This window comes from Podarcis erhardii, assembly GCF_964252035.2.
Source record: "Podarcis erhardii genome assembly, chromosome: 16".
Taxonomy (NCBI): domain Eukaryota; kingdom Metazoa; phylum Chordata; class Lepidosauria; order Squamata; family Lacertidae; genus Podarcis; species Podarcis erhardii.
In genome coordinates this window covers 35,125,592-35,150,187 of record NC_138514.1, presented here as the reverse complement: position 1 = coordinate 35,150,187, position 24,596 = coordinate 35,125,592, and the positions used below count along the sequence as shown (strand labels likewise).

General features: G+C 47.3%; 1 protein-coding gene across 1 annotated transcript in view; it reads left to right on the top strand.

The window, feature by feature from the left end:
- Positions 1-24,596, top strand: part of NXN (nucleoredoxin) — a 70,472-nt gene that overhangs the window by 20,260 nt on the left and 25,616 nt on the right. The gene's annotated exons all lie outside the window — the stretch shown is intronic.

Genomic DNA, 24,596 nt, shown 5'->3' with positions numbered 1-24,596 from the left:
AGGGATTTTATGGTTGTAAAATCCATGGCTGTTAACAGGTTTCCTGGGGTGTGTGGAAACCGTTTGAGATAATTTGCACAGGATAATTGACATAAGAAGAAATTAAGTTTGCATCAGGTTTTTTTTTCTGTTGGCCTGCGTCCGGTATTGCCATGATGGTTCCCTCTGGATGTTGCTAGACTATAGGCACATTCGCACCATGCATTTAAAGGGCTACAATACCACTTTAAACAGTCTTTGCTTCTCCCCCCTCCCCGACAAAAATAAATCCTGGGAGTTGTAGTTTGTTATGGCTGCTGAGAGTTGTTGGGAGACCCTATATCCCTTTCCCAGAGCTAGAATTCTCAGAGTTCCCTGTGAAGAGCAATTGATAGCTAAGCCACTCAGTATTAAAAAGTTAAAACAAGCTACAGTCGTACCTTGGTTCTCAAATGTAACCCATTCCGGAAGTCCGTTTGACTTCCGGAAACGTTCGGAAACCAAGACACAGCTTCCAATTGGCTGCAGGAGTTTTCTGCACTCAATCGGAAGCCGCGTCAGCTTCGTCGGATGTTCGGGTTCCAAAGAACGTTCAAAAATCGAAACGCTTACTTCTGGGTTTTTGGCGTTTGGGAGCCAAAACGTACGACTACCAAGGCGTTCAAGAACCAAGGTATGACTGTACAGGCGCAGGAATAGGGTGGCTAACACACGCACAAGTGGGAATGAGTGTACCTGTGTTGATTTGTACTGTTCAGTTATCGTGTACGCAGGTATGCAGGCTATACACTCGTTGGAAAGTTACATGTGAATACCTGTGCGAGGGCACAGCTCAGCTGTTTGTACACATAGGTTGTACACTGGTTGAATGTAATGTGCGAACATCCCTACTGTAACCTAGGGAACGGGGAATCCTGCGGCCCTCCTGGATGTTGCGAGACTACAAGTCCCACTATACCTGACACTTGGCCACATTGGCAGGGGCTGATGGGAGTCCAGTGGCACCCAGAGGCCCCATCTTTGGCTTGGGGTTCAAGATCTGGAGAGAGCTAGATGCTTAGCAACTTGACAAACAAACCAGAGCACATCCCTTTGGCTCTGTAACCTACACAAAGGAACGGAAGTGTTAAGACTCTCTGCAGCCCACAACCTGATCGCTCGACAGCACTTTGTGGCTTCTGTGGTCTGTGAGATGACGTCTGGATTCCTGTCTGCTGATGCTTTTGTGTGTGTCTTAAATTACGTAAGCAGCTTTTTAAAGGTGGCAGCAGACTAGTTCGTTTCTCTCTCCCCCCCGCCCCAAGTCTGTCTTTAAGAAAGCTGAAGACAAGCCTTCACAATTTTGTACTGCTAGTTATTGAGGATCAACCAGGGATTTTTATTTTTATTTTTTAAAAGTTGATTCACGAACTGTTAGCTACATTTGGAACTGGTGCCAAATCGCAGCTACCTGGTGAGTAGAGCAAGAGGGTGTGGCCTTTTTCTGACCAGGGGGCCAAATTCCCTTCTGGGAAAGCTCCCAGGGGCCACATGCTATTGAGGGCGAGAGCAGAGAGAAACGTGAGCAGAACCACAAATGTAACTGTAAGCTTTAAATGTATATGTAAGCTTACACTCTGTCCTCCATGCAGGCAAGCAAAGAGGCGCAATTGAGAGTTCGAGGCCACATTTCCCAGCCAGGCAAAAACCCTCGAGGGGAGTGGATCAGGACCACTAAGGGGCCTGGGGACAGTAGACTTGGAGTAGGGGGCACCACATTTGCAGAAGTTTCCCAAACCCTGGTTTGAAGGGTAAGAAGGCATCTGAGGCACATGATGAGATACAACAAAATTATGAGCACCGTTTAAAGGTAAAGGGACCCCGGACCATTAGGTACAGTCGTGGCCGACTCTGGGGTTGCGGCGCTCATCTTGCTTTATTGGCCGAGGGAGCCAGCGTACAGCTTCCGGGTCACGTGGCCAGCAGGACTAAGCCGCTTCTGGCAAACCAGAGCAGCGCACGGAAACGCCGTTTACCTTCCCGCCAGAGCGGTACCTATCTACTTGCACTTTGACGTGCTTTTGAACTGCTAGGTTGGCAGGAGCAGGGACCGAGGAACGGGAGCTCACCCCGTCGCGGGAATTCGAACCGCCGACTTTCTGATCAGCAAGCCCAAGGCTCTGTGGTTTAACCTACAGCGCCACCCGCGTCCCTTATGAGCACCGTTTAAGAGAGGCTAAATAGCACATATACAGGGACACGGGTGGCGCTGTGGGTAAAACCTCAGTGCCTAGGACTTGCCGATCGCATGGTCGGCTGTTTGAATCCCCGCGGCGGGGTGCGCTCCCATTGTTCGGTCCCAGCGCCTGCCAACCTAGCAGTTCGAAAGCACCCTCGGGTGCAAGTAGATAAATAGGGACCGCTTACCAGCGGGAAGGTAAACGGCGTTCCGTGTGCTGCGCTGGTTCGCCAGATGCAGCTTGTCACGCTGGCCATGTGACCCGGAAGTGTCTGCGGACAGCGCTGGCTCCCGGCCTATAGAGTGAGATGAGCGCACAACCCTAGAGTCTGGCAAGACTGGCCCGTACGGGCAGGGGTACCTTTACCTTTAAATAGCACATATAGGTAGGCAGGCAGACCCAGACCCACACCATACTGCGGTGGGCAGAAGATTTGAAAACTGGCAAAAGGGGACCTTTCTGCGTAGGAACATCATTAACATATGGAGTTGGTTATTGCAGGATGTAAATGGTGCTCAGCTCCCTCCACCCCCAGCCACTGCCCAGAGGGGGGGGGGGCACACAGTCTTAGAAAAGTATGTGAAAGACTCAAGTCCATGAACCCGATATGTGGCAGCTCAGGGAAGACCCCATGTTTAGAGTAAGTCATCTGAGTTCCAGATGGCGAGGGTGGGGGGAGTTTGGCAGGCAACAACTTAGAGGGGACCTGCTTGAGAGTTTGCCCCAGAGGTGAGATCCTGGAGCAGTTTGATTCAGCAGGGAAATGCCAACATTTTTTATCCATTGTGGTATAAAACCTCTGGAAAAACCGTTTGGGAAGGAGGAAGTGCCGGTGAACCAGCAAATGCATCAGTCCATGTCCCCCTCCCTGTTTCTTTTTAATTTTTAACCCTGTCATCGTCTTAGAATCATAGCCCCCTGCAATGCAGGAATCTTGGTTCAACCTGATCTTTCTGTTGGGGCCACATTGTGGTGGTGGTGGTGGTGGTGGTGGTGGGGGCAGTTGTGCCTTCAATTGCGGTGGCAAAAGGCTGCCAGCTGAAAGAAAGGGCTTGATCGGCAGCTTTTAGGCCACACTCGTTATATACTCCTCATTACGTCTCTGGTAATTAAGCTTGAGGGCAGATTAGAAGCAGCGGGTGGGAATCTGCAGACAAGCAGATTTTGGCTAACAACAGCCTCTGTATTTGTGCCAAGGCCACACCTCTCAACTGCCCTATGTCCTTGAACTCTGAGCATGCCTCTTGGTCGCCTGGATGGAGAAGAGAAACACGATTGTCTTGTCAGTATGTGTAAAAAGCAGCCTATTGTACAAAGGTTTTTTTAAAAAAGTGCATTTGTTACTTCACCCACTTCTGCCTTTGGCATGTGGCCCCCAGTAGGTTGCCCCAAAGCAATTGTGGCCCTTGGGCTGGAAAACATTACCCAACCCCTGGTGCAAGTGAAATCGGAGAGTCTACCCCTGCTTCGTTTTTTCTCACTGTCCTCCATTGTCTAATTTGTTTCTGTCTCTAGGGCATGGGTAGGCAAACTAAGGCCCGGGGGCCGGATCCGGCCCAATCGCCTTCTAAATCCGGCCCACGGATGGTCTGGGAATCAGTGTGTTTTTACATGAGTACAATGTGTCCTTTTATTTAAAATGCATCTCTGGGTTATTTGTGGGGCATAGGAATTCGTTCATCCCCCCCCCCCCCAAAAAAATAGTCTGACCCTCCCACAAGGTCTGAGGGACAGTGGACTGGCCCCCTGCTGAAAAAGTTTGCTGACCACCGCTCTAGGGGGTTAAGGCTATCAGGAGAAGGGAGTCTGTCCAGAGTCATTCTTTTGGGGGGAAACCATGGATGGAGATGCATTTATTTCATTTCCTTTATATCCCACCTTTTTCTACAAGGAGCTCATGTACATGGCTCTCCCCCTCCTCATTTAAGCCCTGCAACGACCTTTTTGGGTAGGTTAGGCTGAGAGAGACAGTGATTTGAGCAAGGTCACCCATTGAACTTTATGGACAAGTAGAGATTTGAACTCTGGTCTGCCAGGTCCTAACGCTCTAACCACTCTACCACAACAGACTTATTATTATTTCTATAAAACCATAGTCATTTCCTAGCCCTGAAAGAGATTTTTGGAAGTCTTCGGTAACCTGGGTACCAATTTTCACGCCCAGTTTTTGCCCACAGCATCTGGGCAAATGACTTGGTGGGTTTTTAAATTTTATTTTAAAGCAAGCTCTATTGAGCTTTCGCGGCCAATGCAGCGCCGCCACCAAACCAGCCGCCTCCGGCATTCGCTTCCATGGCCTTGGGAAGGTGCATTGTGGGAGATTTTCCAGGAGAGAAATTGTCTTGCGCGAGGGCATTGCCTCTGAGGCCGGTTGTGTCTGCTGCGATTCAGGGCCATCTCCCAAGGACATAGGGGGCTGGGTGGGGGTGATTTATTGCTCCTTTGTCCCCACACAGAACATGATGCCTGCCTAGAAAATCGCTGTATGTCCCTGCTTTCCTGGAGGCTGATATACAGCCTTGTTAAAAATGATTGCTCCATTGCAATGTGAGGCGGGTGGAAGGAGCAGGGAGATAGCATTGATGCAACGGAAAAATAATCAACGTATTAAATCTGTTAATGGCAGCAGTGCAGGGGGGTTGAATAAGGCGTGTGGTTGCGTTTTATGGCTGCGGCGAGGCTTCCTTGCGTCTTTGTCCCGTAACTGGCACATGTAGCTGGTGTTTTGTAGGGAAATATGATGGTTTGAAAAGATGTAGGACCAACCAGCCGTTGTTATTATTTTAAATGAGAAAGGATATCCTGCGTCTGAACAAGAATGGGGAAAAGCGCAATGGAAATATGGGTCAAGAAGGTAGATGCATTGCAGGGCTTGGGACTAAATGACCCTTCTAACTCTCCAATTCTATGATTATCTGTATTAGGAAGGAAGACTGAAATGAGCGTTTGGCCCTCCCCAATTCCCACACAGTTCATTGTTCCCTTGTAGGCAGTTAACTGGGCTGTGTCGTTTTTGCACCATCCTTCGAGAAGGTGCTGTCCTCCCAATTTACCTTCACAACAACCCTGCAAGGCAAGCTTGGCTGTGGAAGAACGACTGTGCTGAGCGAATGGGAATTTGAACCCAAGCCTGTGCTGTTCCTATTAGGGGCAGAGGGTGGGGAACATTTTCAACCCAAGGGCCGCAGGGTGATTTTCCGAGGGCCACATGCCAGTGGGCGGGACCAGAAGCAAAAGTGGGTGGAGCAACAATTGATCATTTTTACTGGCCACACCCCCCTCCATTCAGGCCAAGCTAAGAGCATTATCAGAGTTCAGATCCATCTTTTGGCCGCAAATCAGGGTTCATGAGTGGTGTGGCCTGGCAGAGAGTCCCTGGACTAGATGTGCCATTGGCCTAATCCAACGGACTCTTCCTAAACTCTTCTGCATGGGGAGAAAAAGGGAAGATCTTGGTAACGGGAGCCTCGCTGGGGTGGTTTTGTCTTATATTTTTGCCGCCAAATGTTTCGTGTTGAAGACTGACTGAATGCAGGTCTCTCCCTGAGGCTCTCCTCTCTCTCCCTCTCTCTCTCTGTCTCTCTCTTTCTTTGCCTTTCGATGGAGCTCATCCCTCCGGCTGGGATTTCCATACATGGAAGCGCCAGGGCTGCAGCCAGAGGGAGCGGCCGTGGATGCCAGTCCATCTGGGCCTCGGTTTCCCCCGCAGCTGACGCAGCGCCCAGGCAGATGGCTTTGGTTTCTCTGCAATAATCCCGCACAAAAAGGCAAATAAGACGGGATCCCACTGCTCAGGGAGGGAGGGAGAGAGCGAGGGTATCATTTTACGGGCCATTCAGGCCAGCCAGGAGGTTTTTAACCTGTTCTTGCTGAGCTTTGGAAAATAACCTCATTTTTAAAATATATAAATAAGAATAAGGCACTAGTTTTTCTTGAGGTTTGCAACCACCGCTTCTGAGAGAAGTCACATTCCCATGTTGTGGGTTCACTTTGTCACACTCTGTATCCCTGTTTGCTGCTTCTAGGAACTGTAGTTTGCTAGGGGTGCTGGGAGTTGTTAAGGGACCCCATTCCTCTAGCAGAACTACAGTTCCCATAGTGGTTTAACAATCAATTGCTATTGCCAGGGTATTCTGAGAGTTGTAGCTGAGAGAAATGAGGGTTCCCTAACAACTCTCAGGACCTTTAACAAACTACAGTTCCCAAGCTTCTTCAAAGTGGCATAAAAGTGCTTTTATTGCAACGTGTGGACATGGCCTCAGGTAACGGTGGGACACAGGAGATTTTCCCACAGAGATTTCATGCGAAGGCAGTATTGTGTGGGAGCAATTGTTTTTGAGATCCTCTCTTTGGGGATTTAAAGGGATCAGGCCCAGAAATGGATAGGAAGGCTGTAAAGGGCGCAAATCGTATGCTCCAGGTAAGCTGCCCCTAACAATGCTATAGCAGCAGCGTTCAGCCCCACTTATACTTTTGGAACACTCTTCAAGGGCAGCCCCAAAGAGACAGTAGTCTAGCAGAGATGTTTCCCAGTCACATGCAACAGTTGCGTCCCTCTGCGGGGAAGACAATAGCTTTGAGGCAGAGCACCTAAAGGTCCTGGGCTCAGCCCCCAGCATCTCCAGATAGGGCTTGGAAATGCTCCTATCAGAAACTCCGGAAAGCCACTGCCAATCAGTGTAGACAGTATTGAGCTAGATAGTCCCAGTGGTCTGATTCCAGAATAAGGCTGTTTTCTCCCTGCTGTCTGGAAGATCACCAGAAACCCACCAGGCCTAAGGAGACCCCTCTGATTCTTCTCACAGATTCCTCTCTGATCAACAGGAAAGCAAGCCCTTCCTGCTGTCCTTGCGAAATATTAACAGCAAGAACTGGAGAAATATGGATTATCCGTAACAAATTCCTTTATCGAGGCTTAGAGTCTATTAAAGGCATCAGCACCCCATCGGAATGGGCTTGGCCTGAGTTTCCTCCGAGAGCATCCCGGCCAAAGCAAACATCTGGTGCCAAAACGATGGCAAGATCTTATTACACTTGCTTTAACAAGAGGAGGCCCTTTTTGTGAGATAAAGACTCTGCATCCCCTTTCAACTTTAGGTTTCTCCTCTATATAAACTTTGCCTGCTTTCATTTAGCAAACGGGAGTTGCCTTCGTCGCAAGGGACTTTGGAGCTAACCCAGCGGACCATCTCTTAACATCCTTAACCGAGAATGCACCAATTCAGGATAGCTTAGTACAGTTTCCATTGTGCCTGGACACTGTTCTGTAGTGGTTAGAGCACGGGGGATGAAGCCTGCGCACAGCCAGTGGTGAGGGATGATGGGAGTTGTAGTCCAGCAATGCAGCCCTCCGGAGGGCCATAGGTTCTCCACCTCTAGTTATCGGGCAGGATTCAGGGAGACCCGAGTTCAAGTCCCCACTGGAGCCATGAAGAAGCTCACTGGGTGGTCTTAACGTCATTCAATTTGCTCTCAGCCTAACCTGCCCTGCTGGGTCAATGTGAAGTTAAAATGGAGGGGGACCATCCGTTCCACCCGCTCTTAGCTTCTGGGGAGAAGAAGGGTGATGGAAATGGAAGGAACAGTTATGAGATTTTGAGTTAACGCTTCTGACGTGTAAATTAAGACAAGAAAATGAAGAGATGCAGAGATGTTGTTAAGAGATTATTTATAAGCTAGTGGTGCCCAGTACTCATAACTGTTTTGGGGTGTCAGCACAAAATGGCTGCCATGGTCAGCAAAGAAAAAGTGGCAAGGATACCTTGTGCTGGTGAGTCCCATTACAAAAACGAAGCAAAACAAGTTATTAGTGTACTTAAATAAAACTGGAGCATGCTCTACATTTTGAGAAGTTGTTTTTCTGTCCTCTGTGCATTTGGACCTTTTGAAATACCGTAATTGAATTTTGTATGGTGCTTCCTGAGGCCAAGGAGCACGTTTTCATCTGTGTTTGGATACGATAGGACATCATTTTGAATTTAAAAATGGCGGCCTGAAAGTATTTAAAAGCCTCTAAAAACATTTAAAACGTCAAAATAATTTCTTGTTAGAAATGTGCTGCTGTCACAAGAAAACCTGCCTTGTTCTGCTCAGAGGTAAGTCCTAGTGAGCTCAATGAGAGCTACTCACAGGGTCAGCGTGTATCAGATTGCAGCCTAACTATTTCTTCAGGAAACCATAGAAGGAGTTAGGCTCATCTTTCGTTTATTATTTCGCTTAATTGAATTTTAAGCCCCTGCGTTTTTCAACTTGGTGTCTTCACCCTAGAACCTGTGAGAGTCAGGTTTTTTCCCCTTCTATTTTTTAAGGGAGCGAGGGAGAGAAATTTATTTATTTATGCCCTGACAGGCTGTGTCAGGGAGGAAATTGAGTGAAGCTTCGTTGTGAGGAGAAAATTCTTGACATGGCCATATTTTTTTTGGATGGCGTTCATATTTCAGCCGGACAAAGGCGACGGCGTTTCCTGAAGAGGCAGTTAAAATATCTGTGGTTGTGTCTCTCGTCGTGGTGGTGTGTGTGTGTGTAAAAGCCAGAAAACATGGATTTTGGTGAGGGAACGGATTGGTTTTGTGGCGACTGAGCATGTGCTTAAGGGCTGGTTTGGGCTCTTTTCCTTGACAAATTAAGGGCAGAAGCTGGTTGAGGTGAAGCAGGGTTGCTCCTCAAAATGGCACCCCTGTGCCGAGTTTTCCTCAGAGAGAGAAAAAGGGGTTGATGGAGAGAAAAAGGTGTGGGGAGAAGGGATAACGGAGAGAGAAACAGGTGACTTCTCTCCAAGGGGTGACATTAAAAAGTGATTAGTGGAAAGAGGTGTGAGAGAAAAAGGTCGGGGTGGGGAGAAGGGGTGATGGTGAAAGGGAAAATAGAGAAGGGGTGAGAGAGAAAAAGGAGTGATGGAGAGAAGAGGACAGAGAAAAGGGGTAGCAAAGGGGAGAGAGAGAGAAGGGGTGACAGAAAAGAGTGAATAGAAGGAAAAAGGAGCGATGGAAGGCGATGGTAGAGAGAGAAAAGGGGGTGACAGAAAGAAGGGGTGATGGGGAAAGAGGGAGAAAAGGAGGTGATAAACAGGAGGGAGGGAGGGATAATAGAACTGGTGGAATAATAGAAAGGGGTGTCCCTGCCCTTTGATATTGCACTATTGCCTTTGGCCCTCCTAACTATTGGCATGTGGCCCTCAACAGAACAGTAATGGCGGAGGGGGTTGTCCACCTCTGGTTACAAGAGGTCCCATTACGTGGCAAGTTTCCTTCCCGCCCGTCCCCTTGGGAACAACGCGCAGGATGAGCCATTGTGTTGCCTCCGTGTTACTACGGTGGTCCGGGTGGCTGAAGGGAGGGCGAAGAGAGGCTGTTTCCTGAGGGGTTTCTTTCATGTTAGACTCTGAGCTGCTGCTTTTTTACGAGCCAGCCGGAAACATGCGAAGTGGTTTTATGGCGCTTCAGATCCTCCAGGGAGTGGGGAGGGAACGGCTCTCTGGGCGCACCTTAGCCCTCCGGCAGAAAAGAAAAAACACATCCGTTAGCATCTCTGTGGCTGAGGAAATTCCTTCTCTGATCCTTAAATTTGGCAGGGGAGAGAGAAAGGGTGAAGCTTTCCCAAGACAGCAAACCCGTTTTCAAGTCAGGTTTGCTGACAGGTGAAGGCAATGTGGGCCAAACCCGGTTCAAATCCCCTCTTGGCCACTTATTGATGGCATCCGTAGCCCGCCATTTTCTCCAGGGAGCTCAAGGTGACGCATACGTAGTTATCCCCCTCCTCGTTGAATCTGCACAACAACCCTGTGAAGTTGGCTTGGCCGGAAGAGGACATGGCTGGCCCCAGTGTCACAGCCAGTGAGCTTCATGGCTGAGAGGGGATTTGAACCCTGGTACTCTAACCGCTACACCACACTGTGCTGGCCATGATGCTGGCTGTGTGACTCTCAGCCATCTTTCAGCTTAGCCTGCCTTGCAAGGTTGTTGAGAGGACAAAATACAGGGTAACCCATGCACCGTGCCAAGCTTTCCTTGGGGTGGAAATGTAGAGCATAAAACGTACATGAAAATGGTACATAAAAAGGACGGGTTGTAGGCTGATTATTGGGGTAGAAAACACAGGTTGGGAACAAAATGGGATTCACTAATTTTCCAGTTTCCCTTCCTGGTTAGCAGCAACATAATTGATTCCATAGTGTGAAAGAGTGAGAATTATCCACCTTCAAAGGGCCCCAACTAATTATTATTATTATTATTATTATTATTATTATTATTAATTACTTATAGTCCGCCCTACTGACTGGGTTGCCCCAGCCAGTCTGGGCGGCTTCCAACATAATATAAAAACACAGTGAGACATTAAACATTAAACATTCCCAATTCAGGGCTGCATTCAGATGTCTTTTAAAAGTCAAATAGATGTTTATTTCCTTATATCTGATAGGAGGGCATTACGCAATACAGTACGGGTGCCACTACCGAGAAGGTCCTATGCCCTGTTCGCTGTAACTTCATATCCCGCAGTGAGGGAACTGCCAGAAGGTTCTCAGAGCTGGACCTCAATGTCCAGACTGGGTGGAGACGCTCCTTCAGGTATACAGGGCCAAAACCGTTTAGGGCTTGAAAGGTCAGCACCAACACTTTGAACTGTGCTTAGAAATGTATTGAGAGCCAGTGTAGATATTTTAGGACCTACAGCAGCAACTCACGCAGAGACACAAGGGGCAGCCTCTGCTGCTGTGCCTCTCTGTTGAGAGTGGTTACATGATCCAATGGCACTTGATTCAGAAGATAAAGATCCGCTACCTGCCTTGCTCCCAGCAGACACTGACTGAAAGAAGGTAAGCCCAGAGTAGTAGATTATATGGAGACACAGTGGGCAACCTCCACCTGGATAGATTCTTTGGGCTTTTAAAAAAACCCTCAGCTTTGGTTTGATTCATGTTCATGCACTTCTTGTGGGGGTGGTGCAAATTATCTTGCAGCCCTGACACACACTTTTGGGGTGAATGACTTAAAGGGGAGAGCACATCTGCAGGCAAAGCTGTAGCCCATCTTTGTGGTGGGGTGGATCTCTGGCATTTTTTTTTGCAACAGGACCTCTTTTTTCCCTTTTCCTTTTTTCGAACAGACGTCTTGCTCTGTTGCTGGCTTGCTGGGAGCCTCTGCCAAGAATGCAAATAATTAGAGCAAATTAAACCCAAACTTCTTTTTTCTGCCTGAGCATGTCCTAACTTAACATCTGCTGAATGTACAAGAAATCCTGTAAGCCTGGACAGGAGCAGAGATGGTTGAGGGAGGTGTGTGGGGGTGTGAAAAGTAGGATGGGCTGGTGGCAAACATCAAAAGGCCTGCATACATCTCAGGAACTTGCTCTGAGACTCGGTGCCTGAGATGGTAGAATCCTGAGGTGTGAGAGTAGGACTGTACCACTTCACACCATGAGTGTGTGATGTGTGTTATTGTTGAACTGCCCTCTGCTTTAATGGAACATCCTGCAAATTAAAAATGAACTATACCCCTTGAAAAAAGAGTACAGTACAGTGGTGCCCCGCAAGACGAACGCCTCGCAAGACGGAAAACCCGCTAGACGAAAGGGTTTTCCGTTTTGGAGGCGCTTCGCAAAACGAATTTCCCTATGGGCTTGCTTCGCAAGACAAAAATGTCTTGCGAGTTCCTGCGGGTTTTTTCCCCTCCCCCCCCTTTTTCTAAGCCGCTGATCAGCTGATCCACTAAGCCGCTAATAGCGCTAATCCGCTAAGCTGTCAATGGGCTTGCTTCGCAAGACGAAAAAACCGCTAGACGAAGAGAATCGCGGAACGGATTCTTTTCGTCTTGCGAGGCACCACTGTACTTTCTGCATTATTTTAAGCAACAGAAAGGCGGTGTGGTGTAGTGTTAGAGTGTTGAACTAGAGCCTGTGAGACCTGAGTTTCATATCCCCATTTGGCCAAGATGCTGAGTTGGGGTGACCTTTAGCCAGTCACTTTCTCTCATCCTCTCCTACCTTGCAGGGTTGTTGTGAGGATTGAATGGGAGAGGGGGAAACCCTGACAGCTGTGTCATGGAACAGCAGTGTACAAATGCCTAAATAAGTGATATAGAGCATTACTGGATCAGTAAAGGCAAAATGAGAGGTCTTGATGGGGGAATGGTGACCTTTTGAAATATTGCTTCTCCCCCCCCCCCCCCGAGCTGATTTCACCCTTCTTTGGCCTTAGCTGTGTCCTCTGTAATGTATACTAGTCATGAGGGGTAAATGGAACCTCCAGCTGAAGATGGCTATTGCCTTCATGTCCTACAGTGATCCAGGATGTTGAAAACTCTTGATACTATTTCTGCAGCAGGGTCCCCATCTTCAGCATCTTAGAGCCTAGACAGCATGGAATGGGAGCTTATTAGCCACTGAGAAGTCTATGTCTCCTTTTCCTTTTACAGATAGGTAGCCGTGTTGGTCTGCCATAGTCAAAACAAAACAAATTCCTTCCAGTAGCACCTTAAAGACCAACTAAGTCAGTTCTTGGTATGAACTGAGAAGGAGTTGTTCTGTATGCTCCAAACCTAAGCATTTGCGAACACTGAAAACACAAGGGGTTTTCAAGGGAATGGAGAGTGCAAGTTCTGTTCCCTACAAGGGAATTTCATGGAAAACACAACTTGAGTCCCACTGAAAGAAGGTATTTGATCACTTCAAATCATTTGCCCATGTGCCTGCACAGAAAACAGTAGATCTAGCTGAAAGGCAACAAACACATGGAGATCTGCACCAAGCATTGCAATGCACCCCTAATTATTATAGTTATTAGAGAGTTTTATAAACTTAGAAGGGGCATGGCTGTGACTATTGTGAACGGACCCTGCACTACTGAATTTGCCACTACACTACTGATGTCCTGATTGTGAGCTTCCCAGGACTGGGGGATCTGTCTCTCCAGTCTGGGAATAGAAAGCTGAATTTTTATCTGATTCAGCCAGGCTCTCTGTAATGTCCTTTTTATTGCCTCATTCTCCCTGGCCACTGCTGAGTTGGAGTTCCTCCCAGTTCCGGTAAGTGGGAGATTTTTTTCTTCTTCCTTTTTAGAACAGAGGCTGACGGCTTTGTTTTGAAAAGCGCTAGCAGGGTTTTCTGTGGGCTTTGGACTCATGTCAGCTCGTTTCCTTCTCGGCCCGCCAACCCAGGGATCTCCATAGCCAACAACTACTGTATCACGGTGCGTTGTTCCTCCTTGACTAATGGGGTTGGTTTTTTAAATCCAGTGCCTTCCTCTTCTGCAACTTCGCCCCTTTTTTTTTGCATTCTCAGCTCTTTGCATTTTCATGCTACTGGCATCCGTTGGCTCAAATCCAGTTCCTTTTGGCCCAAAGGCGACAGCGCTTCTTACTCATTTCATTGTTCGGGACCAAGAAAGGGTGGAACTTTCCCACCTTTTTCAGGCCCTGCTGATATATTTTGATTGGCTAGATTCCAGCAAGGAATCCTGATTGGCTGGTTTCTAGCTTGGCTCCCTGATTGGCTGGTTCCTAGTTTGGCTCCCTGATTGGCTAGGAGGCTTATATAAGTGTTCTTAACTCTTGGGAAACTTCTAGTCTTGGAGCAGTTCTACAGGTGACGATTGCCTCTTTCTTAAATTCAGATTGGATCTCAACGTCTTATTGATGATGAAGCACTTGTAATGTACTTTTGTCTTTCCCTTTCCCAGTTTGCAACACCCTTGTGAAGTAGGCTGCTTTGTTCTCCATTTTACAGGTTGAAAATGGAGAAGGAAGGATACCCAGTGCATTAAATGGTACAGTCCTTCCTTGGAATTGTACCACTTCAGAATTTAAGTAGGGGATGCAGATTCCTGTTGTGTTATTCGCCTGGTGTCCTTGGGTACATTTCATTTTATTTTATTGTTGGGAACACTCAGCTAGGCTCAAGGTAAAGCAAGCAAGCAAGCAAGCAAACAAACAAACAAACAAAACAAAACCAACAAACAAAAACAGCTGTTCTAGTTTAAATAGTGAAGAGAGAGGAAAATTACAAATTCTTTGCCATTCTGGTCACATTTCTGTGACCCAGGAGGACCAGAAGTTACCTAGAAGCACTTGGATTTCCTGATAAAATTATGTTCTGGGAATAATTAATGTCTTAATGATCCCCAAATAGCTGTGGTCAGGATAGCAAAAACATAAAGAAAACAACTGTGGTTCTTTCCCCCACGGAACAGAAGAGACTCCCTTATACAAAGTCAGACCATTGTTCTATCTAGCTCAGGGTTGTCTGCACTGACTGGCAACAGCTTTCCAGGTTTTCAGATGGGGGACATTCCCAGCCCTATGTGGAGATACGAGGGTTTGACCTGGGACCTTCTCCATGCTGTATCCCTGAGCTACAGCTGTTCCCCTGGAAATGAACCAGGGTTCTAGTCCTCATGGTTCTTTATTAAAGACTGATTGATTAGGAATATTGGAAGCTGCCTTATAGTCAATCAGACCTGTGACCTTCTGTACACAAGGCAAATGCTGTTCCACTGAGCTATGTCCCTTTCCCTCAATATTCCAGTTACAGAGCCAAATCAAACTCTAAAATCCTCTGTGTGTGCCCCCCCCCCCCAATAAACTTCAGGGCTCTGAGTGTAGCCTGTGGGTGTTACCGGTCAGTTCCTGCCGCAGGGCTGCAGTTTCCCCCCACTCTTCTTCCTGGTGGTAGGCCTGTCTCTTTTTGCTAGCAGGTGAGTTTGGAGCCAGCTGCGGATCCTGCCTTTTCAGAGGCCCTTTTGAGCTTGAAAGGAGGGAATGGGGATAAAGAGAAACGGCGCACAGCGGGGATGAATGAACTTGCCCTACTTTGAACAAAAGCCTCCCTCGCTTACTCCCACTGTCGGATTTGAGGGAAAAGATGTTCCGCAGCGCACAAAACGCCTCCTTTGCTACGCAGTGAATTCTGATGCAGGAAGATGGTGGCCGGGAACTGCTTTGGCAAGATCAAAGCTCTGAGGGTCCAGTTCTTTTTTATATATAAAAACATTGCATTCATAACCCCACTGTGTCCTCCAGGGTGGTGGGTGTGGTTCTCTTCCTTCCCATTATATTCTCACAACAACCCTGTGAGAAGGTGAGGCTGAGGGACAGTGAGGGGTCCAAGGTCACCCAGCAAGTTGTGTGGCCGAGTGGGCATTTCAACTCTGGTCTCCCGGGTCTTTGAGTGCAGGGGACTCCCATAGATTGCGCTGTTCCTCCAAGACACTTTTCATGTGCTTCTAAACCAGAGCTCTGGTAAATTTCCTTCTTGTCTAGAGAAGGATGTGTCAGGAAACGTCACCCTGTCCTGATAAAAGCCAAGGGTGGGTGGGGATTAGACCAGAATCCTCTTCCGATGACAGACTGTCTTTGAAAAATCCACCATAATATAATCTCTCTCTTTCAATTAACTTAAATGAAGCTTCCTCATCTTGATTCCCTTTGGAGAGGCTCTAGAGCAAAGTTGTTCCCCAGATTTTTCCTCTGCAGAGTCAGGTGGTGCTAGCCCCACAAAGTGGGGTGTTCACCTGGGGGTCCAAAATGAGTTTGATCAGAATCCCAACTGGCCATCACCTGTTTGCTTCCATGAGAAGGGGGAACGGAAGATTTTTCCGGTTTTGAGAGAAGGAAATTTTGCTTTAAAGTGGGTGAGTACATCAGAATCACTGAGCTGATAGATGATAGATAGATAGATATAGATGATAGATGATAGAGAGATAGAGAGATAGAGAGATAGATAATGTATTTTACAACCACCCTTTAATAAGCCTCCTTAGACAGGAGGTGCTAACTGCTGCTATTCTTTTAAACCCAGAGCTGTTTTGATAAATCCAGATCTAGGATCCTGGGGGCCTCTGGAGTCAAGGGAACGGGCTGGGATCCAGCACGCCAGACGGTGTCTGGATGCATTCAATAGACCTTCTGGCTCCAACTTTTGCCTGCCTGCTTTTCTGCTATAGGTCGGGATTGTCAGAGCTTGCAAGAGCCTCTTTGAATCCGGAATGTACTGACTTTAATTATCTTTGGGGGGAGGGGAGGGGAACGGGGAGAGAGAGAGAGAGAATTGTAGCTTCTCCCCAATTCCTCCAGACCTGGGTATTGCATATCTGAAAATTTAAGGGGTTAGCTGTCAGTTCACCCTTGGATCTTGGGGAGTTTTGCTTCCCTGCTCTCAATCAGACCTAGGAGGCTGGCTATATTTTAAAAAGTGGCCTTTGGTTGCCTGTGGCAAGTACCAATTGCCTCCCAAGTAACCAGGCTAGGAATATGTTTGTAATATCTGAATGTGGGGACTTCCTTGCTGGATCAGGGAAAAGAAGTCAATCTGAATGTTCTGGAACCTTCTTCAATCTGAGGACCACATTTCTATCTGGGAAACCTTCCAAGGGCCACGTGCCAGTGGTGGGCGAGGTCAGAGGGGAAAGTGAGTGGACCAATGAAGGTAAATGTCTACCTTTGTGCCTTGGGCTACTTCCTATACACGCGCCTTCTAGGTCTGCTCCATGGCGTTTGTTTTCTTGTGTATTTAACATTCTGGGTCAGCACCTCCACACATCAGCATTGGTAACCACCCACTTGAGGTGATAGATGATTTTGTCTACTCGGGCTCCACCATAACCAGCAATGTCTCTATCGTTGGTGAGCTGGACAAGTGTATTGGCAAGGCAGCTATGGCAATAGGTCGCTTCTCCAAAAGGGTATGGGAGAATGTGATGCTGACGACCAATAGCAAGATGAAGCTCTGCTAGGCTTGCGTTTTGAGCATGCTGCTTTATGGAGGGGAGTTGTGGGCACCTCACACCCACCAGGAGCGATGCCTCAAGCCCTTCCACGTGCACTGCATCAGGAAGATTTTGAGCACCACAGGGCAGGACAGAGACTCAAACATGTGTTCTCCCAAGCCCAGATTCCCAGCATGTTTGCAGTCCTGTCTCAGGGACGTCTACACTGGCTTGGTCATGTTCACAGAATGGAAGATGGCAGGATCCCCAAGGACACGCTTCAGGCACCAGGCCTGTTGGGAGACCAACTCTGCGCTACAACTCTGCAAATGTGACACGAAGGCTGGTAACATCAACCCTGCTCTGTAGGATTCCCTTGCAGACGCCCACAGTGCCTGGAGATAGGCAGTCAGGTTGTGTATCTGTAGCAGTGACCGGAGCAGAAATAACTGCTGGGAGGAGCGCAGAGAGAAGAAACGCCATGGTGCATCTTCAGCAACACAACCGGACGCCTTCCTCTGCCCCAGCTGCAACAAAACATGTCTCTCCTATATCAGTCTCTACAGCCACGGTGGGTGCTGCAACCTGCCAACACTTTGACTTCCACTTTTTATACGACTTGTGAAAAATGGTATGGAAATCTTGTTTTTCAGATTAATAGGGAGGGGGGAAGAGAAGGAACTTCCTTTCTCCTGTAACACTTTCCAACTTGGGAATCGATCCAGAGAAACTCAAGGCGGGGGCGTTCAGGACACACAACCCAACACACTTGTGGAACTCATTGCTGCAACATGTAGGGAACATTGCCAGGTTCAGATGGCTTTCAGAGGGGATGCGGCAAAGATGGAGGAGGAGAAGCCTCATCAATGGCTACTAGTCACAGTGGCTATGTGGAACTTCCCAGTTAAGGAGCAGTCTATCCCTGAATTTACCCGTTGAATCACAAATGGGGACAGGGCTGTTGTTGTGCTCATGTCACTCTGTGAGAACAGGATGTTGGACTTCAACAGCCTCTGGGTCTGATCCATCAATGATATTCTTACATTATTGCCTCCCAGTTGTGGAGTCTGCAAAAGTTTTCAAGATGCCTCTGCTGTTTCTTTTCTGCCTTTGAGGCCATCAGTGTGCTGCTCTGTGATGATATTGACCTTGAGTGTAGGCCAGGAGCATTTCTTATGGACTAGAAACATTTCCCTACCTCCTCTGGAGGATTTTGTGAAGGTTGGGAAGAAGTCTAGGAAGATTCAGGGGATTGGCTTCCAAGGCTGCAGCTTGGCTTGCTGAGTCTCCAAAAAGAATTATCCACGGTACTTTTGATTCTCCTTTTCCAGCCCTCCATAAATCTCCCCTTGTATCCTATCCTGGAGCGGATGCCGAAAGCCTCTGTTAAATCAGATGCAAGCGGAAAGGCCCCATTCAGCCACCTGGCCTGGCCTTCTCTCTCTCTCTGTGGTCTGGCTTTGGGCTTCCTAGGCATCCCTCCAAGTTGTAAGGCCAAGGTCCCCAGGGAGGGCATCTGTCAGCCGCCTGCCCTCCCCGTCTGGGCCTTCCCTCTGCGGCAGGTGGCATTAAACCCTCGCAAAGAGTCCTGCTGCAAACGGCTTATCGGGTCCAGTGAGACTCCCCTCTTTGCTTCCCTTGGACTCTGTCCTCTGCCCACCAACCCCGCTATTGTGCCCTTCCCTCCAGAGAAGCGGCCCTGGTTGGCAACGAGCAGCCACCGCCACCTCCCTTTCCTAAGACGCCACATTCCTGCTTAATTGGCTAATGCTTTTCTGTTTACCTTTGGTTTGTTATGACAAATCGGACAGATTTTTCCTGGCGCTCGCTGCAGTGGTATCCAAACAAATCAAAAGAAAACGGTGTGTGGAGCCAAGTTCACTGTGATCCATGGAGGGGGGGGGGTGTTTGTGCACGCGTTCGGAGGAGAGGGGGGGGTTTATGTCTGTTTCTTATTTTCGTCTTGTTGTTGTTTACACACCACCCTGGGTGTTTGTGATTCATGTTGTGGCTACGATCTCCGAAGCCATTTCCTGGGGAAAGGCCCCTTGGCTTACTTTTTCTCTGGGCTTTCCACCCCACGTGGACAGCTTACATCCTAGGCTATGCACTTTTTATTTGCTTACTACATTCCCTCCAAGGAGCTCAAGGTGGCATACATGGTTCTCCCTGTCCTCGTTTAATCCCCAGAATGACCCTGTGAGGCAGGTTAGGCTGAGAGAGACAGTGACTGGCCCCCAAGGTCATACCCAGGGAGCTTCGTGGCCGAGTGGGGGATTTGAATTCTGGTCTCCGAGGTCCTAGTCCAACACTCTAACCACTACACCACACTTGCAACCAGCCCAGAATCTGCTGTCATCCTCCTCCTCCTTAATCTGATTTCCCCCCCTCAATAGAACTGTGAACCAGTGTGGTGTAGTGATTAGAGCAGTAGATTTGTAATCTGGGGAACCGGGTTCGCGTCTCCGCTCCTCCACATGCAGCTGCTGGGTGACCTTGGGCTAGTCACGCTTCTCTGAAGTCTCTCAGCCCCACTCACCTCACAGGGTGTTTGTTGTGGGGGAGGAAGGGAAAGGAGAATGTTAGCCGCTTTGAGACTCCTTCGGGTAGTGATAAAGTGGGATATCAAATCCAAAATCCAAACTCAGCAGGAATCAGTACGGGGGCAAAACCAGACTTGAATTGGCTCTGTCTATCATTGTCTCTGGCTCTGCCTACTGTTGGGCTTGAGCAGATATATAAGAAGGTTTGCCATATGTCCAGAATTTCCCAGGATTTGCCAGGATTTGGCCATCAGAAACAGTGGAAAGTGGAAAGATTTCGCTTGCAAAAAAAAAAAAAAAGTTCAGCAACTGTCTTGTGTCCAGATTTTCACTTTTTGAAATATGGCGACCCTAATACAACTGCTAGCACATTTGCCAAGCTAAGCATGGTTTGGTATGGTTTCAAACTGAGATTCCTGGGAGCTGTAGATTTGTATAGGATGCAGAGAGTGATTAGGAGACTTCTATTTACCTCCCAGAGCTACAGTTCCCAGTGTTTCCTTTGACGAGGGATTGATCTTTAAATCGTTCTGGGAATTGTGTCTCTGCGAGGAGAGTTGGGGTGTCTCCTTGCAACTCCCAGCACCCTTAGCAAACTGCAGCTCCCAGAATCCTTTGGGGGGAGCCGTGGCTGTTTAAAGTGGCATCGTTTAAAACATGTGGTGTGAATGTGGCCCAAGACGCCAATCCTAACCCCTCTTGCCTGGCATGTTGAAAGGGAATGCTAGCTTGTTAAAGAGGCTGAGAGTTGTCAGGAAAATAGCCTTCGTTGGGCAGAACCCTTCTCCCAAATTCCTCCCCTACCCCTCTCTCCATTTGATTCTCCTGGCCTCTCCTTCCACACCCAAGTGTCCCCTCACCCTTTTTCCTTTCCGGAGTTGTTTTCTTTCCTTGTTGAAGCTGGCTGGCTCATACTAAGCTCCCCACCCGGTTTGCCCTATCCGGGTTTTGTCAGCGTGCAAGATCTCTGGCCGTCTCCTCGGAGGTCTCTCTGGACACCTTGACGAGACCAAATCCGCTTTCTCCCGCCTGGCCAGTGATGGTTGCTTCAAAGAGAATTAACAGAAGAAAAGATCTGTTACCATTATGGTTAAGCTCTTACCCGCCCCCCCCCCAGCACAAAAAAGCCTCTTGTGAAGCTTGAAAACAGCTGAGCTTTCATTCCAAAGCAGCAAGGCACCTCTGTGCTTTCTCTCTTCCCCCCACCCCCAAAAATGTTTCTTTAAATGTTTATTTCAAAGAAAATTAGAAGCAGAAAAATCTCTTGCATCTGGGATAGTTTTTGAAATGGCTTTCTTAGTGTGTATTTTTTTAAAAAGGGTGCTCAAGGGACATGTTTGGGGAAGTAATTGCCCCTCCCTGATACCATTTTTAAAACTTTTTTTTAAAAAAAAAAGTTTTATACATCTGCAAAAAAAATACAACTTCAATATGGATGCAAAGTCAACAACAGATATATAATACAAAGGCTTAATGTATTTGAGCGAGGAAAGGGCGAGGAGGAGAGAGGAGGAAAAATAAATAGGAGCAGATGGGTTTAGGACTACAGTGTTCCCAATGATATCTGCGGCTTAGCATTCTCTTGCATTTTGTTATACCCATTTTGTGAACTACCAGCGCGTCCAGCATTCTGTTCTCACAGTGGCCAACCAGATGGGGTACCTCATCTAGCCTGTGGGTGAGATCCTTAATTGCACCACTGCCCTATTGTCAAACTTTTGAGGAGTGCCTGCGCGTCAAAGTTCAGAGGGGCTCTCTGCGATTGGCACTGAGAGTGACCGCCCCACCATAATATAGATGATCCCAGCTGTTTGAGAGCCCAGCTTGTAAAGGAGTTGTGTCTTACCTGCATCCCATATGTTGTCAGGTGTGGGGCAGGTGGGTGTGGTTTGGGGAAAACTGCTTATTTAGGGCTGGAGGTTCCTAAGGCTTTTACGCCATGGTCTGTCTGATTGCCCAAACTCTATATAATAAATATAGAGCCACATGCTATATATTTATTAATTGCATTTATGTCCCACCTGTTTGTCCAAGGAACTCATTTCATTCCCACAACAAACCTGTTGTTGTCCCAGGGTCACCCAGTGAGCTTCAGAGCCGAATGGGGATTTGAACTCTGGTCTCCCAGAGCCTAGGTTGGCACTCTAACCACTGCACCACACTGGCTCTCTATAACTACGATCTGAAGCCATGGTTTCTTTACTACGGTTCAAGCTCTTGTCGGCGCCATTGCTTGTCAAGGCTACTGGGAGTTGTAGTCCAAAAAATCCAATGCTTTCCAGGTTGTGGGAAGCTGATATCAGTCACCAGTCACACACACACCCTCTTCCCCCCTGCGAGACTGATACTGTCGTCAGGATTGCACCAGCTATGAGCTGTGGTGTTTTCAGACCATCGAGCGAGGCAAACTACAAGAGTGTTTAGCTGTTGAAGCGATTATTGTAGCTTAGCAACGGAAAGAGTTGAAGTGGGGAGGGAGACACACTCCCTGTTCTCTGAGTTTTTTTAGCAATATTGGATGAGACCTTTTTTCCTTTTTAACGGGAACAGCTAATTTTTTAAAAAAGTGCAGGAATCTCTCCAGCCTCCAGAAAAGACCGAGCGAGAGGGATCTTGGCATCCCTCTAGTATGCTCAGGGAACAATGATGGAATAAGCCACTGGAGTTTAGGTTCTGCTGGAGGAATTCCTGCTGTGTTGTTCCCCCCTCCCCCCCAAAAAAAATAGTCTTTGGGGGGATTATAGTGAAAATGCCTCACCTTTAGGAATTTCAGCATGCCTTTTTTTAAAAAAATAATATTTATTAAAGTTTTAAAGGTTACAAAAAAGAAAAAGAGAAAACACCAAGTTAAACAAAAACTAAACAACACATTACAATATAGAAAAAAGAAAATAGAAAATAGAAAAAATAATTATAAAAAACAGAAAAATAGAAACAATTAAAAAACACAACGAGCCTTCCCATAACTTATCTTTCATTTGCTTGTTTCCTTGACCTCCTCGCACCTCCCTTTTTTGTATTCTAGTTCGGTTAGCTATTTCAGCAAATCCTTTCCATCTTTCCCAATTTTTATCCTATAATTTATCTTAATATAATGTAACTTTACCTTTCCTCCTTTCATCCATTAACAGTCTATTTTTACTTAGTCCTTTATAATATTTCTGCTAAAGCCACATAACTTCATTCCAGCCTCCTTCTAACATTCCTTAATTTTACAATGTTTCTGTAAATAAGCTTTAAATTTCTTCCAATCTTCTTCCACCAACTCTTCTCCCTGGTCTCGAATTCTGCCAGTCATTTCTGCCAGTCCATCACCTTCATCTGCCATTCTTCCCGGGTGGGTAAATCTTGTGTCTTCCAATACTTCATGATAAGTATTATTGCTGCTGTTGTAGCATACATAAAGAAAGTTCTATCCTTCTTTGGCACCAATTGGCCGACCATGCCCAGGAGAAAGGCCTCTGGTTTCTTCAGAAAGGTATATTTAAATACCTTTTTCATTTCATTGTAGATCATCTCCCAGAAAGTCTTAATCTTTGGGCATGTCCACCAAAGGTGAAAGAATGTACCTTCAGTCTCTTTACATTTCCAACATTGATTATCGGGCAAATGATAAATTTTTGCGAGCTTGACTGGTGTCATGTACCACCAGTATATAATTTTCATTATATTCTCTCTTAAGGCATTGCATGCCGTAAACTTCATACCTGTGGTCCATAACTGTTCCCAGTCAGCCATCATAATATTATGTCCAACATCTTGTGCCCATTTAATCATAGCTGATTTCACTGTTTCATCCTGAGTGTTCCATTTTGACAGCAAGTTATACATTCTAGGAATTTCAGCATGCCTTGTTTGGATCTTCCATTTTTACATATCTTAGGGACCAAGCTAGGGTAGCTGCTAGAGACAGACAATTTGATTTACTCTTTCCACCTTCAAAGGCAGCCCCATATACATTGCACAGCAGTAGTCTAGCCTGGAGATTTCCAGTGCCATGAGGAGTTGTGGTCTGGTGGCGCTGGGTGGAGGGTTGGATAGCAGTCTACCTTCCAGGGTTGCTGTAAGAACTGCTGGGAGAATTCAGCCTGCAAGGCTGAGAGGAAATAACCACTGCTCATGTATTCTCTGCCATATTAATCATGACTAGAAAGTTGGGCCATTTATCGAAAGCATTTATATGCCGCTGCTTAGCCAGAAAAGCTTACAGAGCTGCTTACAAATCAGTCTAAATAACACCAGCTTGCATTCTAAAAAGACGTGACAAAAAAGGAAAAAGGTGGGGAGAGGGAAAAAGCAGGAATGTTCATCCTTTGCTTACCCCTGCAGTAGTCCAAATGGCGCATACTTCTTTTCATCAAGGCATTGATTCCCTTAACTTCCCCTGCCTCATGGACCACTTGAATTTTTTTTTGTTCTGCCTGTTAATAACAATTGTCCTACCCTGTGCTGGATGCTGGATGGTTGTTGTTGTTGTTGTTTTGAAAAAATATTGCTTCTTTTATTTCTCGTATTTTAGTGTGTTACAATTTGAGTTCCATACAGTTCAGATTGTAAGTGTTATTCGCTGACACAATGCTGAATGAAGCTTGCGGGCGTTGAATTGCATTGTTTGGTTGCAGCAGAGCACTTGGTTTCAGAAAGACAGCAGCTGCAGCCTCCCAACCTAGTAAGAACTTGGGTTTGATGCAACCTCAGCATCAATCCTTTTAGTGAATGGAGCAAATGTGGAGCTTATTTCCCCCACTTGATCTTCTTGGCTGCCTGGTTCCCTTTCCTTCTCCACCCTCCTCCGTCTCTTCTCTCTCCCTCTCTCTGGCAAAACTGACCTTTTTTCTCTCTTGACCCTCCTGAGATCCAGCTGCGCAGGCCCTCTCCAGCTCACTTACACATCTGAGCTGCTGCCACATCGCTTGACTTGCGTCGGGAGGAGAAACCCGCTCGCCTGTCTCCCAGCCAAGGAAAGCTGATGCAACCCCGGCCGCCCTTCCTCTGGGTCTCAAGGGCTGCAAAGCCCGGCCAAATAAACAGAAGGCTTTAGCCGCCTTTAAGTGGACACTCCGTCCAGAGCCTTTGCAAACACATTCCGAAGCTCCTCTAAAGACTGCGGGAACTCCATTAAAAAAACCCACTTTTTGGCTCTAGAAATGTTTTAAA